Source organism: Poecilia reticulata, linkage group LG11 (genome assembly GCF_000633615.1).
Source record: "Poecilia reticulata strain Guanapo linkage group LG11, Guppy_female_1.0+MT, whole genome shotgun sequence".
NCBI classification, from domain to species: domain Eukaryota; kingdom Metazoa; phylum Chordata; class Actinopteri; order Cyprinodontiformes; family Poeciliidae; genus Poecilia; species Poecilia reticulata.
In genome coordinates this window covers 19267838-19290399 of record NC_024341.1, presented here as the reverse complement: position 1 = coordinate 19290399, position 22562 = coordinate 19267838, and the positions used below count along the sequence as shown (strand labels likewise).

General features: G+C 37.9%; 1 protein-coding gene across 5 annotated transcripts in view; it reads right to left on the bottom strand.

Moving 5' to 3' along the window:
• Window positions 1–22562, bottom strand: part of LOC103472534 (semaphorin-6D-like) — a 183477-nt gene that overhangs the window by 67828 nt on the left and 93087 nt on the right. For all 5 annotated transcript variants that reach the window (XM_008422238.2, XM_008422237.2, XM_008422234.2 and 2 more), the window contains one exon: window positions 10176–10278. The gene's annotated coding sequence lies outside the window, so the exon portion shown is untranslated. The remainder of the gene's footprint in view (window positions 1–10175; window positions 10279–22562) is intronic.

Here is a 22562-nt window from a genome sequence, read left to right as displayed (position 1 = left end):
ATATTGCATTTGAATTTTTAAAAGTTGAATTTTTTTATATGTTGAATTTTTTTAACACTGAAAAAATATATATATTGAAAATTTGATCTCTGAAATAGGAATGTGAATTTTTTTTAACAAATGAAATTTGCATACATGTACAAATAATGACACTGAAATTTTTTTTAGGTCAAAAATATATTCTGAATTAATTTTTAAATTGAAAAAGTAAGAACAAATATACAACATTCAAATTTCAGATGCATTTTTTATTCAAATTCTGATGGCACATAATTACTTCCATAGAATAAGCACTAAAAAAATCTAGAAGGCCATGCATGCATTTACATTACTTGCTTTTTTGTCATTTTTATTATTATTATTATTATTATTATTATTATTATTACTATTGGTGGTCACGATTGATAGCCAATACAAAATTATCTCTTTTAAACAAAATTTACTTTAGTATCAGATATTTTACATCTAAGCTGAACTTCATACAAGAGCTGGATACAAAAAAGATGCAGTTTTTAAACATAACATTAACGGCTTAACAACATTTCTTCCTTTCCCTGAGCTACACCTGAGGCTTCCTCTGCCCACCTGTCATGTCTTCAGATGAAGCAGAATTAGTATAATGAATGAATCTCATTCTTACACAGGAAACCATGAGCAGCCATTAGCTAAGGTCCTTAACAACCTGCTGTCAGTGGTTGAAAAGAGGATGAAAAAAGGGGAAATAAGAATTATGTAAATCTATTCTTTACTGCCATACTTAAAATATTGGGTCAATTTATATTTTGACTACTTACTGTCATGTCCAGTGGTTTTCCATCATCTCTGTATGGAAAATTTAAATTACAAAAGAATCCTCGATGAGGCTTTTCATAGCTGCTTTTTGGAGTAAAAACTGACAAATAAAACAAGGATTGCTGAAAGCAACAATAAAATATGTATAAGAAATGAGATTCTAGTCTTCACTAAAACTTAAATAAAAAAAAATAGTTGTCATAATAAACAACTTGAGCAAATGAGCTACAAGCGGGTATGTGTAATAGAATGTGATCTTTACTAGGATATTTCCATCATTACCATCGTTTAATATATTTATTAGAAATGTCCCAATTCAACCCAAAGTACTTGATCGCAGCTTTATTAAAACAAAGTTTCCCGACTAAATTCAACTTCAAATACTGATTTTTGGTGCATCGTCTGATTTTACAGAATAATTAAGTGATCAAGTTTAAAAACAGAAATGTCAGCACAGCTTGCAAAAAGCTATAGGCTGCATACTCCGAGGTTAAAGTTATTTTAAAGACACTTAAATATGTAAAAGTAGAATATTAAAAAGCTGAAAACAAGTGTCCAGAAAGTCATTAGGTTTGTCTTTTAAGTTTTACGCAGCAGGAATAAACCGAGTGCTGCTGTGTAGAAGAAACTAAACCTCCATGTTGCTAAATGCCTTCATTATTCCTGCTTGGCTTGCAGGGAAGCTGGACACAGTGGAGGCTCATCAGTGAGCTGACTGGACCACTTCACAATCTGCCTCAAGGAGCTTTTTCCAGTGAAACATAATCACACCAAGTCACCAACAAAAATCAAAAATTAAACGGAGACACGATCAATTATGTTCAGTCAATGTGAATGTCTGAGATAACACCATCACTGATGAGTCTTTTTATGCCTCTATTGGTTAACAAATAGAAACAGAACACAGTAGCTGGAGCAAAACACTGAATTGTTGGAAATCGACTAAATAGTTGAATGTACTGGACTCCTGTTAAAATTAAGTATCTGTTAATGTCGAGATGGATGTTGTGGGTATTTGTTCGTGAGTTAAGCAGGACACGTATTACTAATGTAACATGTGGAACCATCAGGGGTCGCTCCCCAACGTAGTGAGCTCCCATAAAAGGGAGGCTGTCAGGCTGGTGGCCAATTGTCAATCTCCTCTGTGCTCGTCYAGGTGTGTTGGMCCACACGTTTGTGATCAGGTTTGYGTTTGTTGTTTTTTGTTGTAAAGACAAAACTCTTAATTTGATTATACTAAGTCRGTGTTTGTGGTGTTTCTATATARGGCCACATTTCATGTTTTGATCGGAYGATTGCTCTAYCTGGGCGTGCGGTTGATCGACGCTTCAGTTGTCGCTGCACCCTGCTGTTCCTTTAGAATTTGATTTTCTTTTTCTATTGTTTTTCATTTATTTTGTTTATCTATTGTTCTTGCAAATACACATCCTCTTATTTTGTAATAATAAATATTGTCCCTTTTTTATACTGGTTGWTTTTATTATACTATAAGTGGCCGTAACACTAAGATCATGCATTACTAAAAAACTTGCTGTGCATCGTTTTACATRAACAGACTGCGACTCAAGTTCCTTCATAGTTTCAATATGTTTCTAATGACAACTGCAAGAGTAAACCACCATTTTAGTACAACCATTATGTATATTATAACTATTATCCTAAAACGTAGATATATTCAATTCTTAGTATTTGCATCATCTTTAATTGATGCAAATACTGATTTGCACCCATTTGTGATGCACTGTGATGCACCCATTTGTGATGCACTGATTGGTGCATCACAGATGATGCACCAATCACCAACACTGTTGGTGCATCTGCTTAACAATCCATCTCTCTTCTGCTTTGCACAGCCATTAATTCTTACAGCTACCACCTTCTTTGTAAAGCAGCTCCTCCCCTTTGAGACRCTGCAGCTGCTTTCATTTAGATAATTGACAGAAATCATTCTGTGGCAGCTTCCCGTTTGTGTGCCAGATGAACAGCGGTTCACCTCGGCGGCCCGGTGGCTCTGGATTAACCGTTATTGGGAGAATGTCAGAGCAACTCTGAGGTTTCAATGAGATTGGTGTCAGACGGGTCGCGGCGGCTGAAGCGGCTGTGATTATAGTGAAGGCTGATAAGTGATAATGAGATTAGGGTCTGCAGCATGAGGGCAGATCCACTGATTTGGTCATTTACAGCATCCACTGAAGAGGTCGGTTGAGATGCTGTGGCTTCAGTTCTCTCATTTGGAAAAAAAAAATGGATTTAAACCATAAATAAAGAGAAGTTGGCCTACTAGTTGGTAGAAGTTAATTTTGAATTTTATGTTCTCTGGCCAACTTCCTTTAGGTCTTATTGGATATATTTTTCTCTTTTTGGCGAYTCCTACATATCCAGKGAGAATGATTTTAGTATCMGTCATTTGATGCTTGTTCTTTACATGATAAAAGTATTTTAGTATTCAACTATTTGAATGGATTTATGCCAAATGTGTRGATTMTTTTGGTTAATTTGAACAGAAAAAGTGCTACTGGAACTATTTTAGTCACCCACATTTCAAATGGTTAAATATTTCACYGAGAAAGGGTTCAATGYCYGTTTTCATTTGCTTGTTGGGATGAACTGACAGTAATGTGAAAAATAATATGCCGACTTATCAAACCACATGTTCTCACAGACAACACATTTTAACAAGGTAAGATGCTATTGGTGCTGTATTCATTCTGGGTCATGGAGTGAATATGAATGTGAAGACATTCATATTGGTTGGATGTCAGTAATGTTGATTTTAACAGAAAATATTCTGTTGCAACACATTTTCTGTTTTGAAACAGCCAAACAAGAGAAATGGAGCAACACTTTTACCCTGATGCATAAACAGATTCGACTGGACAGGGATTTGCATCTTTATTACGGTTTTATTTTAACCCTACAAGAAAGAAAATATGCTTTGCTGCTGCAATCGTGTAACTTTCAGTAGGAATTAGTTTGACTGAATTTCCATCGACTGTTTTGCCATTAATCTTTTTTTTATCTAGTAGTTTTCTGAAAACTCCAAAGCCAATTAAATGAAGTATGTTTCATCGTACAATAAATGATTGACCTTGAACTCAGTATTATGAATTTCTTGGAGCTTTTGAGTCTTAAAGATGTTTTGCTACATGCGCATCATTCCAGAACTGACTGTTAAAATGCTGCATCAGGCACCRATTAATTGTGGAGAGTGACTTTTGACTAAACGGTTTGTGCAGATGGGATCCATTAGTCAGGACATTTATTCATCTGGTTCTGGAGCTCGATCTGTAAACACAAAAAAAMCCCACAGACAAAGATAAATGTGAACATTTATAGCTACTGGTACGACTTTATCACTATTCTAGTATATTTTCCACCTCAGGAGTTTAGAGTTTTTATTTATACTTTGAATCAGATTGATTTGAGGAAAGTTTATTGTTTAAGAGGATGTTGGTCAGATCACCTATTTCTCATATGTTGTGGCCAACATTTAATTGTAAGTATAAAAGAAAACATTTTGAATGCATCTTTGTACACACATTAAGGTCAGTTTARYSTGCTTTACAAACAGATTATTTAAAGTTCTTTTTTTATAATATATTGACAATCAACTGTCAAAAAAATTGTGCTTATGTGCCTGGAATGATCATTATCTACCAGTAGGACGTAACTCTGTTATTCTGGTTTGAAAACATGTCAAGTTGCTACTAGTTAATAATGCACAGTCAGCAGGATGCATCTGGCTACAAACTATCAGAAAATTGAAGTTTAAAAAAAAACTGAAAACTGTCAAATTAACCARATGGGTGCAAAATGAAAGCAGGTGTAAATGAAATGGGAAGAGATGAATATGAATTAGCAAACRAAAGCTGGTCCATCTTCAGTCTAAGTGAGCATGCATCAAATCAGGCTTTTATTTACACTGTAAAACATGTTTACTACTTTAAATGTACTTAAAACACGTTTCACTGCTGAACTGCATCACTTCCCCGTGTGTCTCMGTCAGTCTGGCTGTGTGTGGGACTTTAAGTGTGTGCTGGGTTGATGCCTCGCATGCATGTTTGTGTGTCTGCTGGCCTTGAGTGGGCGCCCCAAGTGCCAGACTGAGAAAGTGGAATCAGTTTTCATCCTGACAGGCAATACACCAGTTTCTGCCGCTGTGCGCCTGTGTGCGTGGTTGTGTTTTTGTGTGTCAGGCTGAAGGACAAATTCTAACAAAAAGACTTCACGGGTGCCAGAGTAACTGAAAGACCACCTAAATGAAACTGAAACTATAATCGGACTGAGGAACTAACAGAAAGAGGGAAAGGAGAATAGTTATAGTCTTTTGTTTCTTTCCCCTCCCTCCTCCGGCTCTCACTGTTTCCTTTGAAAGTTTACGGTATTAATGAGTAAACTATGGATCGGGCACAAAACTAATCCAGGCTGTAATCAATCTGCAGGCCTCGGTTTGGGGAGGCGCAGCAACACATTTAGCTCTGTGAAATCTGGATTTCATGCAGCTTGAAATCGGCTCTTATGCTTCCTGTGGTTCACTGCTGGCTGAGGAGACCCCTGCCAACCGACGCCTGGCCTCGGTACAGATTTGCTTTCTGTGTCTCTCCACACTAAACATGTTTAAGAAAATATATAAATAGAAAGAAGGAAGGTACTTTGATCTGCAGTCTGATGCAAGCCCATGAACCTAAATGTTAACCTAATTCAAAAGAAAKGRTTCCTGTGTGTCGCAAAGTTATTTCTTTCCTCAGCCATTGCATCCATTATGCTTTCATCTACTCTATAAGCATAKAAAAATAAAAATAAAAGTTTTGGCACCACACAGGTCTTGGACAATCTGTGAACAACCAAACGTAAGCACAAATCCACCCAAACTGAAAACACAGCTTTATGTATCAAGTCATTAATTGAAGAGTGTTGCAGATGGGATATCAGTATCTTATGTTTTGCAATCTGTGCCGACAGATTTGCGAACTGAGTGCACACATTTTCAAACAATATCTTTGTTCAGAGAACATGACGGTGTGCCAATGTCTACGGGAATTTACAGGCCGCCCACAGTTGAGGAAATCAACTTTATTCCAAAGCGTTACGTTGAACAATGCCAAACTATGCATTAAAAAATAAATAAATGCACAATATCACGGCTGAGAGGGGGAGTGGTTTGTTTTTAATCTGGTCACTGAARGTGGGAATCAAGAAGCCTGACAGCATCTTTTCTGCATCATTCCTCACCTCTGAGCCGAGAGCTGCGTGGTCTAAATGCACCGTTTGTTATCCAGCGACGTAGGCTGACGATTTTAAATACGGTACGTCTAAAATCGCCTCTAATGTGGGTTCTGACCCACGGGAATAAAAAAGAAATTGAGAAACAACAGTTTTCTTGTGTAAATATGCAAGATGATCATTTATGAAGCCCCCATGTTTTACATATTTATAAATTGCTTTTCTACATTTAAAAGTAACCTGACCACCTTGGGCTGAAAATTCAGACTTTGTGTGAAGTTGAAAATAAAATMTTTCTTAAGAACTCCTATATTGGCATCGAGAGGAATGTATGGCCAGAAACTGCAATGGATCTAGAATTTTAAATATTTAACCCTTTATCAACCCTCAAATATGGATATAAATATTTGGAAATGTATATCTTGACTTAAACAACCAGACTGCATGAATTCATAAATATACTACAGCTATTTTTTAATCATATAGCAAATAATCCACTGCATGCAGCATGGATATTAGATATTAGCTGTTACACCCCAAGCAGTGTGCAATCATCCATCAACTGGAAACACATATATATTTTGTGATTATTTGATGCTTTTATTTGGTCAATGCCACATTTACACAAATCCCATAATTGTTGCATATATCCAGCATAAGTGACATTTACTGTTTCTGAATTAAATCTAAACCATCTACAACAGTCAGCAGTGCTTCTGCGCACGTTTGATTTTCCCATATTTTTACACATCAGACTCATTGATAAAACAATYTCAGCTGCYTGGACTAATTAGTTATATTAGTAATAGATTCTTAAAAGATTAGCTGCAGGAGAAACTTCAAAACAAAGTCAGGCTGTRGTTTTTGAGTGATGCGAAATAAAGAGCTTCTTCTCATCTTTCCACTAGAGTAAGGTGTCACATTTACATAACTAGTGAGAGGAAACAAATTAAGATTCCTCAAAATAGATCAGAAATGAAACTCCAGATACATTTCCTTCTGGTTAAAWTGCAACARCATTTTCCTTCCAGATCCTTCTCTTCTGTAGATGGTTGTAGTTGATATTTTTAAACCGAAAACAAAATAGTAAGATTGTGTTTGAGTTGGTTGTCAATTCAGACATCTAAATATCAGCTATCGGGCAAAGGGAAAAAAAAATGAAATTTCAATAATCCGTCCCATTTAAAAAGCCATTTCAGGCTCTCAGGCTGAACAAGAAGCAGTGATTGAGAGCTGCATCAGACCGCCTGCCCTCAACAACCTCTTCTTGCTCCATTTCCGTTCATTTTTAGTGTTTCTTATGAACCATTTCATTGCCTCACCATTGTGCCACCACATAAGCGATGACTGCACTGATTGTGACATTGGGACGTCTTTTTTTTTTTTCTTCTATTTTTGCACAAAGTGCTGTCGAGCTGAAACATTTTAAAAAGCATGTGAGCGAGTCAATCTAGCCGTTCTTGCTTTAGAGGTTGCAGAATGTCGTTTTTGTCTGGATTTTGTAACTGGATGAATGGAGTAAAGTCAGGAAAGGAGAATAACAGAAACGGAGGGTCAGCTGGAAAATGTCATCGAATGAGAAGAAAAAAGGAATTTCCATGAAAATAAGGACCCAACAAATCCAAACTGTGAGGATGAATGAACAGAGATTAATAAGAGGAGAAAAAAAGTGAAGAATGAAGGGAGTATATTGCAGTTTGGATGAAAGATTCTATAAAAGGATGCGAGAACCGCACCAACCAAACAAGAAATAAAATGATGAATAATGAATATGTCAAAAAAGGAACCAACAGCKGAAAGGCAAATGAAGCACAGACAGAATGAGGAAGCTTAGAAAAAGTGACTGAAAGACATTACCATTTGAAAAAACAAATGAAAATGGGAAGAATCGAGTGCAAAAGAGAAAGAAAATACAAAAAATAAATCCAGCATCCCCTCCATTTTATTCGAATTCTGTCTTTCTGCTTTCCACATATCTTTTATCCCCAGTTGCAACACTGTTGTGACATTTACTGTTCCAAAGCAGGGAATAAAAACAGGTGGACAAAAAAAAAAAAAAAAAAAAACGTTTTTAAAGCGAGAGGCATCAGAGGCAAACTGTTTGAACCAGACTGAAAAGTTTATTCCACAAAAAGAATAAAAAAGGCAGAAGAAAGAAACCTCTGGCCAGCCAGTGGTGGTTAGTGTTTTGCTTTATGGAGGCCACACGTCTGTTCAGATACCGCAGGGAAAAGTAATCATCCAATTTTTATGGTGTTGTTATGGTTCATCTGGGAGCCGCGCGTTATGTTGTTATTGTTGCAATTTAACACAGTTGGATCAAAAACGGTGCCTTGGAAATCTTGCAGCGTTTAAAAATTGTGCAGCAGAAAAGAAGCTACAAAGTCATAGATGAAGACTTTAATCTGGTTCACTTACACCTTTACAGCTGAGCAACGTTTCCACAAGAGACCAAACGGTTACATTTGATGGACCCAACCCAAATGACTCAAATCACTTKATTTTAAAAATGACTCGATGCATAATGACGCAGTGATTCCTTTTGTTCACATAACCGCACTCAGATCAGGGGCCACCATGTTTCAAATGTAGAAGTAACTGTGGGCCATAAGCTTAGCTCTGTTCAGAACAGAAGAGGTCATTAGAAGCAAATCAGTTCATTACYGAATTTTGTGCTTGGTAAAGAGCCGTCCTAACWGATTCGCCCACTTGAGCCTTCGAACACTGCAACTTGACTGAACAGCTTGTGTAAAACCAGAAATCTACTTCCCAGTTGTTTAAATGAACAAGGTTAAGGAGTTTCAACCAGCTGATGAASGCGACACCTACACSACTYATCTGTCGGGAAGAAGCTGAGTGGACAAAACAAAAAAGGATGGATGAACAAACCTTCCTGTGAGGCGAGAACCAAAAGRAACAGAGATGCTGCAACAAAAAGCTGCCTAGAGGGAAACTCTGAACAACAATCTGCACTTTGCAAAATAACATGGAGCAAGAAAATAAAGCAGAGAAAAGTGATGAAGCAGCAAAAGAAGGACTTGTAAAATATTGCTTCACACATTGGCATTCACGCACACACTGAGCAGATGTTCTGTTGGATTCATTTTTATCTCTGATTGCTGCTGGAAAGTGAATCAGACCATGTTCATTTCACAACGCAAYGCCTTTGCTGAAGCTGAATATGTGGCATCATTATTTCTTTTTCAATGACTCTGCATCTATTGGTAAAAAAAATGAAATGAGAGCACCGACTCATGTTGAACGATAGTTTGACTGTACCTTCAACCACAATCAGCTCATAGTAGCCATTCTAAAGAAAAACGGATAACAACAAAGAGTCCCTGCACATTATTAATATAGCAACAAGCCACAATAAAACTACACTGAGAATTGATTGATTTCCTGTTTTTGGAGTGGTGGACCACGGCCTCTGCTTCCGTTCTCTTTTTCTGAAAGTACACTCAAACCGACAACTGCACTTATTTTGCAATCTCTTTACATCTGCAGCTGCACCTGAGGACCGCAGCCTCGCCACTGCAATCTAACAACTTGAAGAGCAACTTTGCATTTGAAAAGAACAAAAAAAAAAAAAAAAGCAGACCCCTACAGCTGAAAAACCAGTGAGGTTTCTTTGCGGCTTTTAGCACATAACAGAAAAAGTCCGTTCACAAGGAAACCTGCATGGTGTATTGACACAATAGATGCCATGAGTTCCTGACGCAGCTGTTTAGGATTTGGCACAATAACTCCTCCTCCTTCTGTTTCGGCCATTTCCTGGAGGAGAAGCATGGTGGCCAAGACATATCCAAAAACAAGTTACATCAGGCTCCTCATTTACATCACCTGTTAATTGAGAGGACAACAGTGGGTGCAAAATAAGGCCAACCGCAAATATACCAACTTCCTTTAAACCAATAAAAATTATAAAAATCAAAAGATTTAATGTCAAGAGCAAGAAATGCGTGTTTTTAAACTGTAAATATGTGTTTTCTACTGTAAATTCCTGCATTTTTGACCATAATTGCTACAATTTGATTTAAATGGTTACATGAGTCAAATTTGCTGAAAAGTACAAAAATCCATACAGCAGTTTATTCTTATTATTCTGTACAAAGACTCAACTTTAAATACATTGGGATGCAAAGGTTAAGTGTACTTACAGTGTTAAAATATGCTGCGTCTCATCTGTGGCTCTTCCAGCTGGAGAGGCGACAGCGGCGTGAAGAACAAGTCGAGAGGCGGGGGTGGACCCCCTCAGATGTCCTGCAAAAACAGAAATTTACTTATGAGTTTTCATTTCTTATACTTGGATTAGAAACAAATCATGCTCATACTGTCAAGTCAGATAATTTCCCAAATGTTTCCATTTCCTTTTGATGGAATGTGTTCGAGTTTGGCACCAAAGTGGACAGGAGGCTGTTTTTTTAGTTTAAGGTCTATGTGGAATCCATCCTGTTGAATATCCAGAGAAAAGTTCAGTGAGGATGTGTGCAACGTTTCCTTTCCTTTCCTTCCAACAAATGATTTTATTCATACTGATGTACTTTTATCTTAAAATGTAGGAACCAATTACTACAACACCCATTTGAATCGGCAAACGGGTTCATTGAGAAAATGGTTTAAAATTCAATCATGCAATTTAAAAAAGTCAATACAAACCCCTCCGTTAGTTTGTATTTCCAAAGTCCAAAATGAAACGTTATAAATTCAGTTAGAGATGAACACCTCCATCTATACAAAGCAAGGATATAAAGAAAACATGTTACCTTTCACTTCAAGGGGTTTGAGAGTCAGGAGATTATAAAAAAACGATCTGATCTCTATCAGATTCAATCTCTCTCAGTTGAACAATCTTTGTATCATTACATAACAATAAAGTGAAAGAGTGAAACTTCTACGTGAAAAACAAAATCTGCTACAGCATTCTGCACCTTTCCATCTTGAAGCAGCTCTTTTCTTTATGACACCATCAGTCCTTCAGGCTGTTGTGGGAGAGTTCTGGTTCAATCTTCTCTACAAGATTGCTTGCACGACCCATTGTTGGACACGCTGCCTCACATTTTGACTCTGGGATACTTTTGTATACAATAGAGATCATCATCCATCACTGAAAGGTGCCCAGGTTGTGTGACTGCAAAGCAAACCCACATTTAAAACACTTGCACTCCTGTGCTGGTATGTGGTGATGCTACATTTGATTTTATTTTAAAAAATTAAATAAAAATATCCTCTCTTTGATTTCGTCAGTGCGAAAGTTATCGTTTCAGAGACGGTGTTTTAGTTCATTTAGATGCTTCTCAAACCATAGGAGTTAAATATTTCTATAACTTTAACATTCAGCTGAAGCTCGTATGAACAGAGAGAAATCTAGAATTTTGCAATTTCAATAAATTTGTTGGGATGTTGATATTGGAGAAGATTGACAACTATCTTAATATGTCCATTTATTTWAAAAAAAAATGTCACTACAAACAATTGAAAATGGTCTTCAAACTCTACCCGTTGATCAACACTGACTGACTTCAGATCATGTTGGCATCACGTAGCCAAATCCATTCAGTGCTTGAAATACAAACAAGTTGTCAAACACCATCTTCCACATGTTTTCTAAATCAGATTCTGCTGAGGAACATATTTCTCACATCAGACGGCTTCTGGAAGATCATGCCGTGTGTCTGCTCTCCACTGCGAACCACAGAGTCCTGCTGGCTCTGCAGCTGTCTTTGCTTTGCATCATATCATTATGTGACACTCATTCAGCAACCCCAAGCAAGTTTCAGACTACCTCCCAATGAGACCAGGAGTGCAATAATATTATAATGTTCCTGACTTCAAGTCAGGAGCGTAGCTTTGCATGCACCACAACAAGCTCTGTTGAATATTTTTCTCCAAAGTTTAAAAAAAATTAAAAAATGTCCTACATAATTATTGATGGAAGGATTTTATTCTGCATATGGCAACACATCAAATGACAAAAGTAAGCACCAATCAGATTAAAAAAGGCCTCAAATTACATGTAGAAAGGATTTGTCCTGCGTTGCCACCAGGCAGGATTCTTCACGTTCTGGAACTAATCAGATTTCTCCGCTTGGAGGATTGTAGTTTGAGTCTCTGGAGGATTGAAATCTCATCTGGTGGCAGAACTCCAGATCGAAGGAAATCTAATCAGAAGGCGTTTGGCATGAGGCGAATCCCAAAGCTGGCTCTCATTCATGAAGAAGCAAGAAGAAGAGCCAAGGGGAGATCGACGAACGTAAATTAGATCAACATGCAGGGAGGAAGAGAAGGAATTCATATCCAAGATGTTCCCACCTTACAGTGAGTCGACTAAAGGTATGCGAGGGTTTTGACTTCAAAGACGACGATTTCAGCCACTCAGTTCAAATCTGAGTTCGTTGCAAGTGCAATTCTCTCCACCTCAACTTTGAAATTCTTAAGACTAAAAGGATAATAATCGTTTTAGCCAAACAGGAGGTGTAAAAAATGGGAGGTTATGATTTAAGGTTGACCCAACAAGTTCAGACAGGGTACGATCAGTGGAGAATCTAGAGCAGCGCAAAATTCAAAGGGGAGCAGGAATTAAGTGGAGACAAAATGATCTGGAACAACTTTTTTAAAAAAGTAACAAAACAAAAAAACAGAGYGCCCAGCCGCCATTACCTGCTATTTGAGAACATTAATATTTGTCACGCAGCTCTCAACTGAACCCATTTAAATTAATGAAAACATAATGGATACTGGAGTAAAATAAGCTGAAGTGTAAATGGCTACCTCAATTAACTCAAACAATACTGTATTTTCTGCACTATAAGGTGCACCGGATTACAAGGCGCACCTTCAATGAATGGCTCATTTTAAAACTTTTTTCATATATAAGGCGCACCACATTATAAAGCGCATAGAATAGACGCTAAAGTAGAGGCTGGAGTTACGTTATGCATCCACTAGATGGAGCTGCACTAAAGGGAATGTCAACAAACAGTCCAACTCCAGTGGAAAATGAAGTCGGCGGCTTCTTACAGTAGTTGCTAGACCTGTTGTGGCTCATTATTGGTCCATATATAAGGCGGACCGGATTATAAGGCGCACTGTTTGTTTTTGAGGAGATTGAAGGTTTTTAGGTGCTCCTTATGGTGCGGAAAATTCGGTAAATTGTACAAAATGTAGTGGGAGTGGAAGAAATCTCCATGGATGAGTCTGGATTTTTCCAACAGCTGTAAGTTATATTTACATACAGCTGATAACAGATTGATGAAATAAGAGGTTTAAACATCTTTTATTCTCAAATATTAGTATAGTTTTATTTAAAAATGTCTGTGTTTTCAAGAGGTTTTATTGATGCAATCAGCAATCGACCATACCTCCTTATGCTACTTTATTCTTTGAAAAATATCCAACCCAATTTAAATCCAATTCTATAATTTGCACTACATTTGAGAAAATATTTTTTACTGCCTGTAAGAGTTTAGTTTTTTCTTGATTAGAGCATACCTAAAGCATAGAAACTAATTTTGTGAACATTTCCATACTGCTTACAGTTTTATAGCACCTTGTTTTAGTTCAGGTAAAACACAGCTGTAGTAAAACACAAAACGGGGTTCAACACTGCTTTGATTATTCCAAAAGTCAATGATTGTTGTCCAAGTTTGTGGAAAACACAAACAGCGGTTCATGTTTGGAAAACATGCATCTACAAATCAAATGATTCGAGCTCATAAAACCCACTGTCCCTCTGATTTGGATTACAAGGGGAAACAATACTGATCACACAGTGGGTACAGTTTAACATTTTGTTCTTGGAAACAAAAAAGGTGGCCAGTTCCAAGCAGACACTGGTGGCTCCAAATCTACGAGCCTGCCAAAACACTTTGCGATGGCAGATATACGCTGGCAGGATGTCAAAAGTTAAAGTTCTAATAAATCCACCTGCTGTTCCTTCAGCTGTTCAAGAGCAGAGTTTTTTAACCAACATGCACAGTTTGTTCCATTAGAAAACAAGCCGTCTATCAGAAATATGCCCAAAATATTCCTGCACAGCGGTTCTCTTTACCAAGTGAGAGTGAAAACAAACCTGACAAGGTGGGACTACTGCAGGAAACTCCTTTGTCACAGCTGGGAAGGAATTGAGGGAGGCAAAGTAAGGATGTTGTTTCAGAAACGCTCATTTTAGAACAACAAATTGCCAGCTTGCAGTTGGTCTCTTAAGTTCAGCCATATTGTGTTGCATAAGTCCCCATTTAGACCCTCGTTTGGTCAGACCACGTTGTAAAAAAAACAAACACTCAGGTATAGCATGAAAAAGCTATGCCTTAACTTAGAAAGTTTGTTCACATCACTAAAGAAAAACCAAAGATGTGACCAATGAAACATTAAAGAATCTGATGGATAACGATGGGAAAATCCAATGTTTCAATTGTTGACTGTGTTCCATGATTTTGTATTTTTGTGTTATGATGTGAAGCACTTTGAAACGCCTTGTTGCTGAAAGGTGCTATATAAATAAAATTGGATTGATTGACCATTCGTAACACTCAGATGCAGGAAGTGTGTGTGGGAGTGTATGCATTAGTGAGTTGAATGTGAGGATGGGGAAGAATATTTATATAAATTTGGAGGTTGCAAGGTTGTTTATGAAAATGTATGTCATTTTTGGATCTCGACTTATGAATTGTATTCACTTTAATGCTTAGAAATCCCCAACCAAGCGCTGGTGATGTGAATTATCTTTAGCTCTGTAGTCTGGGTGAAACGGATCAGTTACAGACGTGTTATGTTCCGTTTGTGCGCAGTGTTCATGTCAAGTAAACAATTAAATAAAAGGAGTTCTGCCTATTTGAGATCGAGTCGTAGAGGCTTAGAGAGAAAATAATTATATGGTCTAACTGAAATTGAAGTTTAGTGGAAGAGGTTTGGCGAGTTGAAAATTGGGTTTTCCTTTTCCTCACAATTACTAATCCAAAGGGGATGCAAGTTTGGAACAGATTCACAATCCCTTCAGCAAATTCCAGGCCCGCCCTGCGGTTTTTCTCCCAGTGTCCAAAACTCCTTCCCATTGGTGGAACTCCTCACCTCATCTGTACGGTTGTGCATGAGAGGAAGCTCAGTTCGGCTTCTTACAGCTGAGATCTCGTTGTCGGAGCCACGGTCTAAATCTAATGACCACAAGTGGGATCGAAATATAGACAGAACGCTAAATTAAGGAGTTTGCTTCCTGGCTCAGCTCTTCACAGCGAAGCACTGACTGCATTATTGCAGAGAAAGGTCTATTCTGTCTACTCATCTCCCACTTTGAAGAACTGTGCAATTTTAAAGCGGAAATGTGTTTCTCTAGCAAACTATAGTACATCCTACAATTGAGCGTTGATGAGCAGCTCCTCATGACCCCAAATAGCATGTAGGTCATGTACAATTAGATCTTTGAAAGTGAAATTATGTTAATTTAATTCCATTCATCTCATGTTAGAGCAATTATACCATTAACTCCCTGGCAGTCATAAAAAAAAAACACTGTTTTTAAGGGCATTACTTGAGCTATCAAACATTTACTGCAACATAGCAAAGTTTAGGAATTTTGGCAAAAATCAAATCCTGAATAAACGAGGCTTTCAGGTTTTCATTGTTTTACATTCACGGGTAAGATACCTGGAGAAGATAAACTCATCGGTTAGTCAGAAGGGTGACACTTTATTAAGTGGATGGCAGCCATGCAGGCTTGTCAGAAGATCCTCTGATTGGCCACGGTCTCTGGTTTCCATAGATACGATTATGATGCTTCATGTCTCCACGTCTTTGAGGTTGAGGCCGTTATGTTTGTTCTTCTGTTTGAGCCTCAGTCAGCAAACATATTAAACCTCTCAACAACAAATCTGATCTTTATCGCCCGGCTCAGGCACGCACAGAAAAACACACAACAAGGCAAATGGGCCGAGTCAGATTTTCATCTGTTTGTCCTGCAATAATCCCATATGTGATCTTTCCATGGGTTAATCCCCTGTGCCTCTCTGTGCCTCCATCCGTCTGCTGCTGTAGATTTACTTTCATCACTACAGACATTTACTCAACTTCTTTATCTATCCTCTTCCTCCTCTGCAGTTTAACCCCCAAACCTCCATCATTTTCTCTTCAATTTCACAGTGGTTTTTCATTTTTCCCCTTCTTTTTGTCCGTCTCTCACTCTCTTTCTTTCAGTTTTATGACTTTATGTAATCACTGCAAATCCCAACAGGCTAAAAGCTTTATTGGCAGGAGATCTGTGTTCGTGCCACCATAGCATTCAGAGCAACACAGCAAACAGCAAATAAGATTTACCAAAGAGAGCGTCTCTGCAGTTCCAATAAAAATACGTCAAAGGGTCCTTAATGGCGTTCAGACTTAGCGGGAGTGCAGCTGTGGTTTATTGGTCCTCTAATGGCCCTTAAACCTGTCTGCAGACTTCATTCATCATGCTGCTTGAACAACATTCAGATCTTTATGAAAGAGGATGTTCGAAACGATGACGTAACGTCAGTGTTTGCAGCTCTATTTGAGCGTCGTTAGAGTTGCATAAAATGACAAATAATCATTCAAGATTACACAAACAGGTTAACAAGTTAAAATAAATAAGGAATAAATCCTACAATGATAAAGTTTAAGCAACAGATCTTTTGCATCTGTTTTATGGTTTTTCCTCAATTGATTGGCTTTTCTTGCTGTCTCCAACAATCTGCAAGGGTGAAAACTCTTCCCTGATTGGTCAGCAGGACAATGATAGACAAATATGAATAGGGTCTGTATTTGGGATGTGAAAATTATGTCATCAAGCATGTATTATCTCAATCCATCTCTTTGGTAAACAAAGAAAAACACTTGAAAAAAAATATGTTCACCAAGTTTATCTTCTGTGAGAGAAAAAGCCTTTTGGAGCAATTTTAACTTTTTTTCCCCACACACATATTGTGGAGGAAAAGCAATAAAGTAGCCTCTTCAAATAAACTAAAATATTTATAGATTGTGTATGAACTCAGTACAACTGGAACAAATAAATATATCTGAGCTGATCTAATGGAACATTGATTTTAGAGACCATAAGTGAGAGTGTTGCCTCTTTGAGGTTTGAGTTGCATAAGAGAAGGTTCTGGTTGTTTCGTGTTCAGGCACCAAGCAGCAGCTCCGGTTACCCGGCCTTCTGGGAGCCTCCGAATGGTTTCCTGGAAGGGAAGCCGTCTGAGTGTTTGGCTCTGCTCCTCTACGACTCTTTCCCCAGGTGGGAAGTGACCCAGGGTGCGTTCACACTGCAGCCTGAAGTGACCCAATTCCAATTTTTTGGCAATTCCGATTTTTTTGCCGGGGTCGTTCATGCTGCCAGTAAATGCGACCTGTATGCGTTCTGCAGTGTGAACSGGCAAACAACCTGAAAGTGTCCCGCATGCGCACTAGAGGGCGCAATAGCGCCAGCGTTCTCAGTGTTCTGCTAACCGCCATAAAAAGAAGAAGTGCTCAGTGTTTGCGGAAGTAAACATGGAGGCTAACGGTGGAGCTTAGCTTACACATTTGAAGTTGTTGTCCAGCCGGAGCAGCACATTAACAATTTAATCATCATATAGTCCGTCATGGTTGTTGTTTTTCTTCCCGCTTGCGCGTATCAGGACGTAGAATAATGAGATTTGTTGAGAATCAGTGACGTTCAGTTCGGATGAATGCGACCTGGACGTTAGGTCGCATTTGAATCGGATACGTATCGGATATGGGTCACATTCGAAAAAGAATCCGACCTGTGCTGTTCACACTGCCATGAAAAGATCGGATACAGGTCACATTACGTAAAAAAAAAATTGGTCACTTCAGGCTGCAGTGTGAACGCACCCCCAGTCACCAGGAGGGGTCCAATTGGGCCAACCGCAGAGATGTGCTTTTTTTCTAGTTGGATTTTTGTGCTCGGCTTGTGATATCCATAATGATCAAACACCAGGTGGCTCATAGGCTCACTTGGGACCAAACGGACTAACCAAACGTCCATAATCAGACTTTTGGTGTTTTTTCTTGGACACTCAGCTCTCAACTGATCACCACCTGGCAGCACATTGGATTGCCAGGGGAAGCTTGAGGACAGAATCAAAATGAGAGGGAGGGGTGAAGAATGAACGCCTGGAGGTGGACCTTTCAAGAAATCCATAATTTATCCCTCCAGAAGAGCTTCTCTAAAGGTCGTTGGGATTCAGCGGCACGGATTAAAAAGTGGCACCTATTTTAGATGTGCCATGTGGGAGCTGTGGCCTGAAATGCGCCGGTGTGTGCTGGGACAGCAATTAGAAAAGAGAAAGGAGGACATTTTATGCCAAATCCTTTAAGTTTATATTATTTAATCATTTGGTTTTTATTTAGCTTCTTTCATTCTTTTTTTATGCATTTGCACAGCTTTCTATTCCTCCAAAAATACTCAATAATTCTTTTTTTTTTCCCTTTTGGATTCATCTTTTCAGATTTCCACATTTATACATAATATATGAATTATACATCGCTTTCTTCTATATGCGTCTTAAGATTACTGTTGAACCTGGTCCAAATGCTTTGGTTCCTTTCTCTATTAGTTAAAGGTCATCATCATCATCATCGTCATCTCTGATGTGATCTGTCCAAAACAACAGCCCCTAATCACACCCTAACTCTTGTCCCGCGTTTCCATGGCGATGTAAAAAATGGAAAGCTAATGAGCTGGATCCTTGTTGGATCATGAAGTATTGAATCATTCCCGTCTCTTTCCTCTTTCCTTACCCATCTGTTTGAATTCTCTCATCATTTCTTTAATTAGATTCTGTCAAGCTTTTCTTCCTCCACCTCCTTTACATTTTCTACTTTTTCACCTGATCCTTGTCAGTGTCATTTTCAGCTATAATGAAAAGTCAGCTTCAGCCTCTTTTATTATTTAACAACAAGCTACTATCTACTCTTACTTTACTATCCATTTTGTGAACTATTTTTTAGTTTTTTTTCTTCCAACTTTATTCTAAATGTATATTGTTGATCAACATTCCTATAACATTCATTTCCTCAGGTTTTTGTAATAAATTTTCTCTTTTATTCAGGCTGCAGTCTCACTGAGCCATTTCCATCTGATGTTAAATTCAGTACTTGTCTTAACTTCAAATAACTTATGCTTTAATTTAAAAAAGATCAGACAGACTCCTAAAATAAAATAGTTTAAAACAACACATCTTTTACATTGCAGAGATTTCAAAAAGTTTGGCTTTTGAGTAATATTTCGTTTTCAGAAAAGTACATTTCGGCCTCATCTTTGCTAATTTGGTTTCATGTTAAAACACTACAGTTGGTCTATTTTCAGTCTAGTGTATTATTCACATGACTGCATAATCTACCTAAACTACATATTTTATCTCATCTTTCTATGTTACACCACACCTACATAGAAATAATTGCATCGTATGAGAAAAATAAAGAAAAAATAAAATAGGCAAACTATTGTAAATGTTAGCTAGATAAATAGTAGGTCTCATTTATCTGGAAGGCCCCAGCATGATCCCGACTTGGACAAATTCTCCATCTTCCACTCCCTGCTCAGCCATTCTCATTCTTTAATTTCTGAAAATCATTTTCTTGTCAGCTCATCTATTCAACCGTTTATGATTTTGTCACTTTTGAATTCATTAATTCAGTTTCTTTCCTTATTATCCCAAACTGACAGATCATCATCATCATCATCATCCTGCCTCCGTCTCATGAAGTCCATCTGCTAATGAACATCTTATAACTCCAAATCATCTGTCCAAACCTAATGTCTGTTTCCATCTCTGTATTCTTCCCATATTTTTTTTAAATAGTCTATTTTTATGTTGAATTGCATAGATATTACATTATAGACTAAATATAGAATTTTCATTTACAGTTTTCTTCTAACTATAAATGTCATATTTCATGCAGATCCCAGTCATTACTGATGCTGTGCAGGTTTGCAGAGTATAACCCATCATCTATCAGATATTGATGTTTTCTGAAACATTTGAAGTTCAAAGKTAGTGTAGCAAAGGACTGGACTATTTTAAACCTTTTCAAGCCATTTTTTCTTCTTCTGCCTTACAAATCCAGGTTTTTTTCYTTTTAATGTTACGTGCAATCAAACCCCATAAGCACCAACCCACCTAGTCAATGACAAAACCACAAATCAGGGTTTTCTTCTGCTGCTACGATCAAATCAGTACTTCAGTCTTCACCATTTGAAAAGCATTAAAAGTACTCTTACTCTGATTCCAGAAGAGGTGCTTTTTTTTCTTTTCTTCCTCATGGTTTCTTTATTTCCCTCCGACTCGTTTATTCTTCTATTCTGAAGTTACAGATCAGCTACAATATTCCTTTGCMGATGATCCAGAAATGACTCATCTCAGAAACAAAGAATGTAAACAGAAAACCTCAACACATCTCTAAAAAACAGTAATCAACTCTGAGTAATCAATGGGTAATATAATGATCAAACAGTAATCCATTATTCAGTCAGACAAAAGTTAAGCACTAAAATGGAAATAACWGAAAACCTTCTGAGCATATTTTGTAAACAGACGAAGCAGGAAGCAAATAATTCATTATTTAGCAAAGTGACAGAAAAATGTCAGCATATTTTTCCACACTTCAGAATTCAAACACTGTTCAGAATTTCTTCTTTTATAAATGAAACTGCTTAAACGCGTGGTTATTTTCAGCAGCTCTGAGGAAACAAAATRCCATTTGAAAATCTAAATATTTAATAGATGCAGTCTGTCCTTTTTTCAATCAGTTTGTTTAGTTTGAAAGAAAAAAACTCAAACCTCAAGAGCTCTTAAAATGTCAGACATACGGCACCAATATGAGAAAAGCTGAGACAAACACTTTCTTGCTGGATGCAGAAATATACAGTCACACACTGAACATACAAATTCAGTTYAGTTTACGGAAAAGCTGTCAGTGTACTCAGTGTGTGCAGAAATGCACCAACTGTTCTGCAGCTCTGCTACGTGAAAGATGGGGGCAGCTTTCCACCTGACAGCTACCTGATTTATTCATGTACCGTCTTTAGCAACGTGTCTGCATTATTTTAGACCATTAGGTTCTTCCTCCCATGACACCCAGAATCAAAGTATCAGTCTAAAAAGAAAGGGGGAGACCTTTGCTGCAGATCTTCCTCCTTTCTCCCTCTGCACACCTTTAGTTTGAGGAACATAAAAACAAAAAAAGCATATAGAAACACCTAGCTGTATRGAAACTGCACAAATAGCTACACAAATCGAGCTGGTYGTTTCAGACAAGAAAACTCTTCCAGTAACCAAAACTTTTCAAGATRTTGATAATACCTCTATCGATTTCTAACATAACCAGGATGTCTCTTATAAATGGTCACTGCACGATGGAAASAATGAGCCTCAAGAACTCAATGATCACATAAGACTTAAAAGATTAATTCTGCACGGCTGATTGGATGGCATGTCACAGAACAGATGGACAGCGACTCWAAACAGACTGGAAGCAGATCAGGAGTTTCTCAAGATAAAACTAGCAGAATATCCTACAGCTGTCAGATCAGCCGTGTCATCTCAACCTGAACGGTGAAGGAGAGTCATGAATATAGAACTAAATGGCTTTTATGTTGAACTGTGGATTTGTCTGGAGGTCATTATGCAAAAGGCAGTATACTGTACTGTTTCAACTACAAGAATAATTTGAGAAAAAAATATTTTCCTTCTTTACAGCAGTTCAACTTCTAAAGTTCAAGACTATTTATCGAGATTTTTAGAGTTTAGAATCCAGAAATGTTTTAACATCCAGCAGAAACCCCGTCAGGTTATTCACAAACACGGAGAAAAAGAAAAGAATCCAACATCATCAGTTTAAGTGGTGCTTCCTATTGGAGCCAGAATGTTAAAAATACGGAAAAATAGGTTTAAGGGACATTCAGAGAAGAGCAGACCGACTCTACAACCAGCTATGCCTCCGATAGCCTGGGGTCGTGGGTAGGAGGTCAAAGGATCCAGCTGATTCTCAATTGAGCAGATTACAAGCAGTACAGGAGGGGGCATGGGTCACATAGGCATATGATTGGTGTAAAAGCTCTGGGGATTATTGTAGTCTTTCTAGACGTCAGYGGTTGTGAGGGCAGGACCCAGACGAACTCTCCCTGATCTTCTATAAGTGCATGTATTGGCTCTGCAGTAGTTTGTCATTCCAATGTGAAAGACAGATGGGCAGGAGGTGCTAATACAGGCCCAGTCCTTTGGGTTACATTGAAAATGGCAAAGAAAAAAAAAAAAAGTTAAATACTAAAAAGTTAAACAAAATGACATTACAGAGCAGGTGAAGTCATACAAGTAGAGCTCAAACAATGGCCAATAATCAGTGGAAATGAGGGCCAACATTTCCAATATCGAATGAAACAASTACCGCATTTTCCACACTATAAGGCACCTAAAAACCYTCAATTTCCTCAAAAGCCGACAGTGCGCTTTATAACCCAGTGCACCTCATATATGGACCGATATTGAGCCACAACAGGTCTAGCAACTACGGTAAGCAGCCGCCGACTTCATTTT